Raw genomic sequence first — 11,502 nt, 5'->3', positions numbered from 1 at the left:
CAAAATATTGAAATTAATTACTACTTAATTAATTTTCCCGAATCGCGATTAGATTCGAGTTAAGAAAATAATATAGAAATAATAAATATAAACACGCGATTAAATGATTGTATGGAAAGTATTCCTTAAGGTATTTCCTGCCGTCGTGGCGTGAATAATATTCAATCAAAAATAATTAATAAATAATACGGGTTATCTTAATTTAAAGAAATTAAGTAAATAAGCGGTCTATTAAATTTCGGGTCTTACAACCTTCATCTTCTACCTAAACCTTCAACCGCTCCAAAAATGGTGAGTCAAACCAGAAGAGCTACTGCAGATGCAACCCAGTTCCCTCATATGGTAGTTGGTCTAGCAACAGGTCAAAGGGGTCCTGAGAATCCGAATCAAGATCAAGGTCAAGCTCAAGAGCAGATTATTCCGATTGCAGAACGGGGCTGTGCCGTTCACTGCGTATATGCTCCTGAGGAACTTCAAGTACTGGCAGAATGGAGATTCGACCTCGACAACCTTGCTACAAATGGGTATGATCTTCGTCCTGAAGTCCAAGTTCAAGGTTGGGGAAATTACTTCAACAGGCTTCGAGGACCGGTGTATGACAAACTGATCAAGGAATTCTGGAAGCACGCAGACTGCGATGATACTCAGGTGGTATCTCACATTCTTGGAAGAAAGATCATCATTACAGAGAAGTCTTTCGTGAATCTGCTGGGTGCAGAAACTGCTCTTGGGTATCGTTTCCAATTCACTGAATCGAAGCTGAAACCCAAGACGAAGGATGAGACCAACAAGGCCCTGTACACCAATTACAAACCGGACAAGACTAATTACAAAGTGATGGACCTTCATCCCAAGCTCAGGATCTGGCACAAGATTTTGCTCCACTGCATAAACCAGAGACCAAAGGGCAGTTCCCCAGACTACATCAACTTCAACCAGAAGGCGATGTTGTTCTTCATCCAAGACAAGAAGAAGATCTGCCTTCCCTACTTCCTGTTCTCCTACTTGAAGGAGTGTATCCGGAAATCTCGGACCACTGCCTCCATCAAGTCAGCAATCAAGTATATTCCCTTTGGGAGACTGTTGTCTGATCTCTTCATTGAGAGTGGCCTCATTCAAGATCTGGTAAATGCTGGATGCACAGAGGATCTGACCACCATTGTCAGTGATGTCTTCACTGCGAATTCTCTAAAGAAAATGGGCCTAGTCAAGAAGAAGATTGCTCCTGCCCATGAAGACACATCTTCTGAAATCAGAAGTAGAAGAGTGCCTCTGAATGACTACCCTCTGTGGACACAGGCAGACAATCCTGAAGCCATTAGGTGCTATGTTGAAGACCTAAGGGCTCAAGGCTATGAAATTGATCTCGATGAATTCTTCAGCAGACTGCCGCCAGCTCCAGAGTTTCCTTCTCCTATCAAGAAGAAAGTTCAGAGGAAGATGATCCTAGAAGAATCTTCTGAGGAATCAGATGTCCCTCTGACCAAAGGGAAGAAGGCTGGTCAATCCAAGAGAAAACATGATGAAACCAGCAAGCCCGATGATGGTGATGATGGTGATAATGAGGATGGTCCTCCTTCTCCTAAGAAGAAGAAGAAGCAGGTCAGAATTGTGGTGAAGCCTACTCGGGTGGAACCAGCTGCTGAAGTGATCAGAAGGATTGAAACTCCTGCCAGAGTGAAAAGATCATCAGCACAATCAAGTAAGTCTGCAGTTGCTTCTGATGATGATTTGAATTTATTTGATGCACTCCCCATATCAGCCATGCTCAACCAACCTTCAATTCCACTCACTCCTATTCCTGAGTCCCAACCAGCTGCACAAACCACCTCTCCACCACATTCCCCAAGGTCTTCATTTTTTCAACCTTCTCCTACTGAAGCACCTCTCTGGAATTTGCTCCAGAACCAACCCTCTAGGCCAGATGAACCAACCTCTCCCATTACCATCAAGTACAACCCATTAACTTCTGAACCCATCATTCATGAGCAACCAGAGCCTAACCAAACAGAACCTGGACCCAGAACCTCTGATCACTCTGTCCCAAGAGCATCAGAACGTCTGGCTCCCAGAACCACGGATACAGACTCTTCCACAGCCCTTACACCTGTATCCTTCCCAACAAATGTTGCTGATTCTTCTCCTTCCAACAACTCTGAATCCCTTCGAAAATTCATGGAAGTTAGAAAAGAAAAGGTGTCTACCTTAGAAGAATATTATCTCACTTGTCCAAGCCCTAGGAGATATCCTGGCCCTAGACCTAAACGTCTAGTTGACCCCGATGAACCTATCTTGGCCAATCCTTTACATGAGGCAGACCCTTTGGCTCAACAAGCTCACCCTGCCCCTGACCAACAAGAGCCTGTTCAACCAGAACCTGAACCAGAACAATCTGTGTCTAACCAATCCTCAGTTAGATCACCCCATCCTCTGGTTGAAACTTCAGAACCTCACCTTGGAACCTCTGAACCAAATGCTCAAATGTTTAACATTGGCTCTCCACAAGGTTCCTCTGAAGCTCACAGCAACAATCACCCAGCCTCTCCTGAAACCAACCTCTCTATAATTCCTTACACTCACCTCCGACCCACATCTCTCTCTGAGTGCATCAATATTTTCTATCATGAAGCCTCATTGATGCTACGCAATGTGCAAGGTCAGACTGACCTAAGCGAGAATGCTGAACATGTGGCTGAAGAGTGGAACAATCTGAGCACTTGGCTAGTGGCCCAAGTTCCAGTTATGATGCAGCTCCTGCATGCAGAGGGAAGTCAGAGGATCGAGGCTACAAAGCAAAGGTTTGCTTGAAGGGTGGCTCTTCATGAACAAGAACAGAGACATAAGCTACTTGAAGCTATTGAAGAAGCCAAAAGAAAGAAAGAACAAGCAGAAGAAGCTGCACGTCAAGCAGCAGCTCAAGCTGAACAAGCCAGATTAGAGACAGAACGACTTGAAGCTGAGGCTGAAGCTCTTAGATGCCAAGCACTTGCACCCGTAGTTTTTACTCCTGCTGCTTCTGCTTCCACTCCAGCTCCTCACGCTGCTCAGAATGTTCCTTCTAGTTCTACACAGCCAAACTCGTCCAGACTCGACATTGTGGAACAACGTCTTGACACTCATGAGTCTCTGCTGATTGAAATGAAGCAAATGATGATGGAACTTCTGCATCGATCTGATAAACCCTAGCTTTAGGATCTCTTCGTTTTGATTTCTTTTCCTTTATCTATGTTTTATTTCGTTAACCTCTGGCTCTTTCTTGTTAATCTTTACTTTGTTCGTTTGTGATTATCTATGCATATATATATATATATATATATATATATCTGACATTTTGTTTGCAAATTTTTTTTATTATTCATCATAACCGCTTTTACTTCATACATTTTCTTTCTTTTTCCTAAAATCCTAGAATGGAGGATCCCTCCTCATTCTTCTGCACTCCTGGCGCTGCTCTGACCTCTCCTTCTCCAGACGCTCCAGTGCATACTGGATGTTGTTGAGATTGACGATCTGCTCATCCCTCTCCAGAATTTCTTCTGAAGTCTTGAGCTTCTTTTCTATGACTTCTTTCTCTTCCAGCAGCTTTAGTTCAAGCTGGCTGAGTTCTTGCACTTCCTCCACGAAGGCAAGGAATTCCCTCAAGTCTTTCTTCAACTCTGGACGCAGGTCTTCTTCCAGCAGTGTCCGTGTTAGCTCTGAGATGGTCTTTGTACCCTCTGGATGCCTAATGTTAAGGAACAAGTCCTCCTCAAAGGCCTTCTTTCTCAGCTCTTCTAGTGCTACGATGTATGATGCCATTCTTTTTACTGCAAATTGCTCGAGTTGTGAAGCTTACCTCTCTCTCCAACGCTTTATATAGGCTTCACTTTCTCTCTGAAAGTTAATTCTCCTACAGTTTCTCGAGGTTAAGTTCTTGGTAACTGACCCTCCTCTTTACTCCCTTGGCCGGTGGTAAACGTTCTTATCTTGCATTAACTCTTCTCTTTATTTCGCCTAACTCTGATTCATGCATCGTTTTCATTTTCTTTAAACTTAGACCTTCTCTAAGGGGGAGTACCTTGTACTTCAAGCTAAGTTTTTCACACCCCAAGATTTTTTCTTATGACAAAAAGGGGGAGTAAACCCAGTTTTTGATGTGTAAGATGTGTTAGTGTGATTTATTTTTCTTTTGGAGAATTTAAGAGTTCCAGCTTTATGACCATAGATGTGTCACTGGGCAAATACAAGGAATACATTTCACTTCTTCTGAAGTGATTCTAATTTGACTCTGATACCCAAGACTCTGATACCTTGTCCGTGACTCTGATTACTTATGCGCTCTGATTACTCTATTTTCATCTATGTCATAAGTTTTTCACTCTGAACTCTTATATCATTTAGCTCAGAATCTAGACTTTACTAATGTTTTCATCAAGTATTAGATTCAGAGGGAGCTAAGCTCAGAATCAAGCAGTGACTTGAATTCAGAATGAGCAAGATAAACTATTCACATCAGGATAAGTCTTATTCTATATCTCTAAACTCTGAGTGAATTCAGTTTAATGTTTAAGAATTGTTCATCAAAAATCTTAGTTTTGTCATCATCAAAAAGGGGGAGATTGTAAGATCAACTTTTGATCTAGTAGTACAACTCTATGTTTTGATGATTACAAGTTAACCTTTTGATATGAACAATTGTGGTACTCTAACGTGTTTTTCTGAGTGTGCTATTTACAGGCTCTGACCTCAACTTAATCTCACACAAATCAGAAGCACTGTGTATAAAGAGCGACCCAAGCAACGCTTTCGCATTCACCATGTTCAGTATGAACAGTGAAAAAGCTTCAGAAGTTCTGAAGTTATACAAACTCTGATGTGGACTCAGTCACTAGAAGTTCTGAAGATCCAGAAAGTCTGATAACCAAGAAACACTGAAGGCTCAGATATTCTGATGGTGTAGAAGACTCTGAAGATCCAGAAGCTGATTAGTGAAATTCTGATGTCCAGAAGCAAGATACTCTAAAGACCATGTACTTCCCTCTGAGTTCAGAATCAGAAGAAACAATGGTCAGAGGATCTGGGCTTTCCCTCTGACTCTGGTCAACCGGCTTCACAAGTTCCAACATGAAGCTTTCTCCTGATCAGAAGTCTCCTAGGTTTAAAGGTCAAGTCGCTATCCAAGTACAAAAGCAACTGTACCTTCCTGACGACCTACCTAACAGTCTCAGACACAGCAGAAGCTGGATTTTCCAGAACTGCCCTCCAACGGTAGCATTTCCCATGCAACGCTCAACCCTAATCCTTGGAGTATATAAAGAGGCTGAAGACTGAAAGAAGCGGCTAGAAGCATTCACATACGCGCAAGACAAATTCAAATTCTTCTAAGCTTTCTTTCATCTGAAATTCATTGAGTTTACTATTAGCTTTTTAGAAGCAAATCTCTTGTAAACAATTCTTTGATAAACAGTTTGTTTAGTTCCTTTAGGAGATCAAGGTTGATCGGATCCTAGAGAAGACTAAGAGAGTGAATCTTAGTGTGAGCTAAGTCAGTGTAATTGTTAGTCACTTGTAGGTTTCAAGTGCAGTTGTAACTCTTACCTGATTAGTGGATTGCCTTCATTCTAAGAAGGAAGAAATCACCTTAACGGGTGGACTGGAGTAGCTTGAGTGATTTATCAAGTGAACCAGGATAAAATCCTTGTGTGCTTTTCTATCTCTTATCTTTAGCACTTAAGTTCTCGAAAGATTTGTCAAAATCTTTAAGGTGGAAGCTTTATCTTGAAAACGTTATTCAAACCCCCCCTTTCTACCGTTTTTCATACCTTCACACCTTTTCATTGCTGTTTCCAAGCACTTTTATCATATCTTCGGTGCATACTACGTGTTCGATGAAATTCCTGAATGAATTTGCTTAACTGAGTGCATTTTCTGTTCTGCATACACATAAACTTCAGGCACATGTGTTTGGTTCTATGAGTTTTCCTACACATTTTTACATTGTCATGAGATGCAAATAAAATCTGTTTAATTGATTGATTGCTGTAAATCGTACTTCATATCATCCCTGTGGGCTGCGTTTTATGTGATTCTTGCCTCAAGGATGTAGATTCTCCTTATTTCCCCACTTCCAAGTATGCCTTTTTTACCTTTGAAACACTGTTTATTCTATTATTGATAATTTCGTTAATTCTTTTGTGACTCTCTGCAGGTTTGGGATTATACAAGTTTGGATATGTTAGATATGATGAAAGAGATGTAAATAAAGACTTTCTTGGGTAAGTGTGGTCATCTGTTATAATAAAGTAAAGCTCTTCACAAAATAGCTATTGTGTTACTAATTGCAGAAACATGATCACTCAGGTGCGTAGCAGAGAATAAAGTGCTGCATAGTGTCTTATTATCATGTATGAAGGTACTCACATTGTCTGTTTGTGATATGCAGTATGTAATTCTAATATAGTCTTTAAAATCAATTGTATAAGAAAAAGAGTGTCTTTATATAAGAATAAGTGAGATTCATTCTCCCGTTTTAATCCGTCACTGCATGCATTTTTGAGATTTGAAGGAAATTGAGAAAGTTTGTGTTTGTTACTAGGTGGAGGTGCATTGGAAGATAATGTGGATGTTGCTGCTTCTGCTTCGGCTTCGGCTTCTGCGAATCATTGTAACTTCCACCCTAATTATTTTAGTATTTTGAATCCTGTTGTGCCGCCTCCTAATGTCATATCTCAGCATTCATCTCATCACAAGGAGGATCGGTAAGCTATATTTCTATGAAACTGCTAAATTAATTATATTTTCTCCTTCACTTTTTCATAAGTTTATTAACTCAGCCCCTAGAAGGCATTTTATGTGTAAGGTCTTAACTCTTAACCAAACTCTCTAACTTGACAGCAGCAAGGAGCTTTTAGGTCCTCTCAAGTTAGTAAAAAAGTAGCTTTGAGCTTCAATATACCTGATCACAAGTCAGGAAAGGTGAGTATAATCTAGCTTTCCCACTATGCGATGATGTTAACACTTAATACATGCTTCATAAAACTTAAGAAATGCTGTTTTTTGTTGCTCTTGGAAGATTTCGATAAACAAATAACATGACATCCTTAGAAACTAATCCATATTAGTATTTAGTGCATTATTTATGTTCTCTCCTGTGATATTCTTCTACTTCTATAGGTCTGATTGCAGCTGGTGCTTTTGTGGCGATTGAGCAGCTTTCTAAGCCATTTACTTCTGTGTTTCTATATGACAAAGAGTCCCATCGTCCCGCTCTTCTGTATGCGCTGCTTCCTTTAATCAGTTAGTCCAGTTTTCATCATCTATGCCACTTGAGAGGTAAGATAATTCTTTGGTTTTCTGCTTGGTTTGAACATCTACACTTATCGTCTTCTCTATTCGTAGAGCTTGCTTTGTTCCCTTTTCCTAGACAATATTTTGTACTATATCTGCTCTTTATGCTACCTTTAATCCATGGAGACTGCCTTCTTGACGGAATAATTGGCTTTTACTTAACTTTGTGCTAATTATGACTTCATATATTCAGATTTAGAAGTTTCAATTGCTACTGTAGCTGCTGTTATTCAATCACGTGATTAAAATTATAGCTGTTATTCTTATAGCTGTTAATTCTTATACAGAGATTAATTCATGTGCATTAATCTCTGTATTAAGCTTCTTTTACTATGTTAATTAATCAAGTCAGATTATTTAAGCATAAGTAGAACTGTTTGAAATGTGTTTACTGTTGTTATTTATTTTTTTATGATGATTGGAGTAGAAGAGTAGTAATCTCCATTCTCTTATGTTTAATTGTTGTGATTATTTTGAACAGTTTTATCTCTGCTTCATGACGCCTTCAATTTGTATGGCGCCTTTCTTGATACCCTATTACATCTCAGGTATTCACTTCCTCTTTTTTTCCGTTTTTTTTCTTTCTTTGGATTGCGTTCTTAATAATTGGTGATTCTCAAATTGTGAATTTCTGCTGTGTATTTGATTTATGGCTTTCTATTTTGAAATTAATTTTATGCTTAGATAATTGGGTTTTGGATTACAACATTTAAATCAATAGTCATTTGGCAGGAAGTGGCTACTTACTGATTAGAATCTGATGTGTCTGATTGTGAAATGGTAGCCTAATCGAGAAGATGAATATGCTAGAATTGAGGCAGCTGGAGGCTAGGGTGCAGATGAAGATAACTCCATTAAAGCCAAGCCAACATCCTCTAGGTTTGGATTTCTTCTCAGAGATGGAGCCGGCTAGGGTGCACTGGGTCGTGCTTCACCTTCAATGTTCTCTGTGAGTCCCAATTTCCCTTTTTGTAAGTGACCCAGAAACACGGTTTTGTTTAAGCTTGCGAAAGTTTTGATTTTGTTGAAAACCCCCAAATTTTTGAAATCGATTGATTGCCATTGCAGGAGTGGATTGCTCCCAAGCCTATGCATGAGGTTTTGCTTGAGGGTGCTTTGCAACATCAAATTGTGAGTAGAGTGGAGTAAACATTGATTTGGCAAGCTTTTTTGTTGTTTATGGTTGTTTTGAGAGTGTTTGTGTTTGTTACTAGGTGGAGGTGCATTGGAAGATAATGGGGATGTTGCTGCTGCTGCTTCTGCTTCTGCTTCGGCTTCTGGGAATTGCAGCTATACAATTATTGTTTATCATGGGAGGCAGATAGTATACAATTATTGTTCCATATCTAAGTTTGATTGGTGGTTCATGGTGGGGATCTTGATGGTACAAGCTTCTGATACTTTTGTATCCTACTTCTGTGTAGGTGGTACAAGCTAACTCAAAAGACTAATGAGAACAAAAAGGTTGGTTCTAAGCAATGACAGTTTCCCCTCTGCTCTAAATAAGTATGATTAATGAAAGGAATCACCTGTCTTTTGTTATCTTTTATTTTTTTTGTTAAAAAAATGACATGTATAATTGTTGGCCATAAAACTTTAAGCTTTTTATTGTGCATGCAAATGTAGAACATGACATGTAGATATATGAACATCTTTTATCATCTGGCTAACAGCAAAGTGTCTATTTAAAGTGTTTGTGGGAGCGGTTCCATAGTTTTGTATTGTTAATTTATATGTGGATAAATAGGTGAGATAATAATTGATCTACTGATACACATCGCAACACCTTCCATCTGTTACATATAGTGTTTCTTCTAGCAGGATTTATATGAAAGAATACATTTAATATTTTTTGTACCTTACATGCAGTCTATCAAGCCAGATTTGGAAGTGCAAGTGTACCATTCAGAAATCCGTATGGCCCTTCCATTGTTGATGAAAATTTGGAGGTTGTGATTGTAAGGTTTGGAGTAAAGGCCATCTTTGTATTTGGTGTGAAGTGTCTATTAAATTTTATATATCTATAGAAGCTTACAGAAAGAAACGTGTGAGTTGTGACAAAATATTTCATTCCTATTGGCTATTTTTCTGTTCTTGATTTCATGGTTATAACTATAGTTTTGCTTTGATAGCAACCTGACTGCAGTTATGCAGATTGAAGTTGTAGATTTGGTACACTGTGATTTGAGTTGAATACATGGTTTTATGGTTCATGGTGTTGCTTTATTGATATGTATTGCCAGTTTTAGTTTACATTAAACAGATTCAACTTTCCTTAATTTAGCTTCTGTGCATCATGATTTTGATTTCAGTGTGATTTTCAAATGAGTATCTAAACATGCTTTTTATATCTCAGGTGGTATGTTTTATTGTAGCTATGCCACTTGAGAGGTAAGATAATTCTTTTGTTTTTTGCTTGGTTTGAACTAAAATTATAGCTGTTTAGAATATTAAATCTATTCTAATATCTAAAATCTTTAGCAAATCTAATCTAAAAGCTATACTTTTTATGTAGTTTCCAGCAAATCTATAGTAATCTATTTGCTTTAGATTTTTATGTAGTTTAGAATATTAAATCTATTCTAATATCTAAAATCTTTAACAAATCTAATCTAAAATCTATACTTTTTATGTAGTTTCCAGCAAATCTATAGTAATCTATTTGCTTTAGATTTTAGATTTGATACAAAAAGCAATATAAAATCTATAGATTCGTTTTCCAGCATATTAGATTTAAAAAGTTTAGAAGCATATTAGATTTGTTTCCAGAATATCAACAAAATCTATAGATTTGTATTTCTAGGAAATATTTTATTTTATTTTAGAGTTATTTCTAGATTTTTGACACGTGTCACACCTTAATTACTATATATAATCTTGACATATTTTATTTCAAATTCAAATCAATCTTGCCATATTTTTATTTAAAACCAAATCATCCAAAAAAAGTGATTACTGATGCGATATTTTTTAAAATAAAATTCAATGAGATAACAACCGAATGCATTCAGTTTTTATTTTCTTAAAACAACCATTATATTCTAAACTAATTGATAGATATTTTTTAAAAATATTTAATTTATTTATTTAAAATATTGCATCAGCCATACCCATCAAACTCTCATCCTAAATCATCTCTATAATAGACAAATTCCCCGTGCAACGCGCGCGTTGTTTAATATGTTGGCAATTCCTTATATCTATGATTTGTGCTATTGTCTTCATATTCACGAAGAATGTGAAACGAGTTCCTGTTGATCTGGATCAGGCTTAGAAGAGAAGTCTTTATGCCCACTTTGCTTAGGATTTCTGACTCTTTTATTTCATCCATAGTTTAATATATTTTTTATAATTAAGGTATCAATTGATGTATCAAATACGATAGACATATTCCCCGTGCAACGCGCGGGTAAAAAACACTAGTATTATTGGAAAAAAGCATGTGCAGTGGCAGAGTAGCAGTAGCTCACGTCTCACTCCATCAACACTTTATATACCTTATAAAAAAAAGGAAAACCCTAACACTCCTCACTTTCTTAGTTCCTCTCTCTTGTGCGGCGCATCTCACTCAAAGACACAAAGAGAAAACCTACAATTTGGTGTTCTCCTTCCTCCTTCTTGATTTTTCCATCTTGTTTCTTCTCTTCCACCAAACTGTAGCGCCCTTTCACTCCTTTTTGGTCCATATTTTCTCGTTCCTCTCTTGAAGTTTTAGAAGTCTGCAAAGTTTTCTTTCATTGTGCATGTGAAAGCTCAGACCTTTCTCTCTTTTCCCCCAAAAGATCCCTCATTTTTAAGCAACAACAAGAAAGTTTGGTTTTTTTACTACTATATTTGCTATTTTGCTTTAAAGATTGTTTCTTTTCATTGTCAGCACTGAGCACCTCTTTTTGACTTTGTTTCTCTAAATCTTTTAACTTTCTTTGGTTTGGTTTTGGTTTCGATTTGATCTGGGTGGAGATGATAGCAGATATGTTTCTTCTCTGATTTATGTAAAAAAAAATGAGATTTTGTTTTTATGTGTCTGTTGTGTGAAGTATTCAAGTGTTGTTTCCGATTGCTTTTAGTCTATCATCTTTGTTGCTTATTATTATGTAAATATCATTTGCACATTTTTCTTTGCTGATCTATTAATGTTCATTTTCCAGAGCTAACTCAACAATGAAGCCAATGACC

General features: G+C 37.7%; 1 pseudogene; it reads right to left on the bottom strand.

Annotated features, from left to right (window-relative positions):
- Positions 1-11,502, bottom strand: part of LOC130711841 (bidirectional sugar transporter SWEET4-like) — a 51,974-nt pseudogene that overhangs the window by 23,101 nt on the left and 17,371 nt on the right.

The sequence above is a fragment of the Lotus japonicus genome, chromosome 4, assembly GCF_012489685.1.
Source record: "Lotus japonicus ecotype B-129 chromosome 4, LjGifu_v1.2".
Taxonomy (NCBI): Eukaryota; Viridiplantae; Streptophyta; class Magnoliopsida; order Fabales; family Fabaceae; genus Lotus; species Lotus japonicus.
Note: the sequence above shows the minus strand (reverse complement) of the source record. Positions and strands in the feature narration are given on the sequence as shown.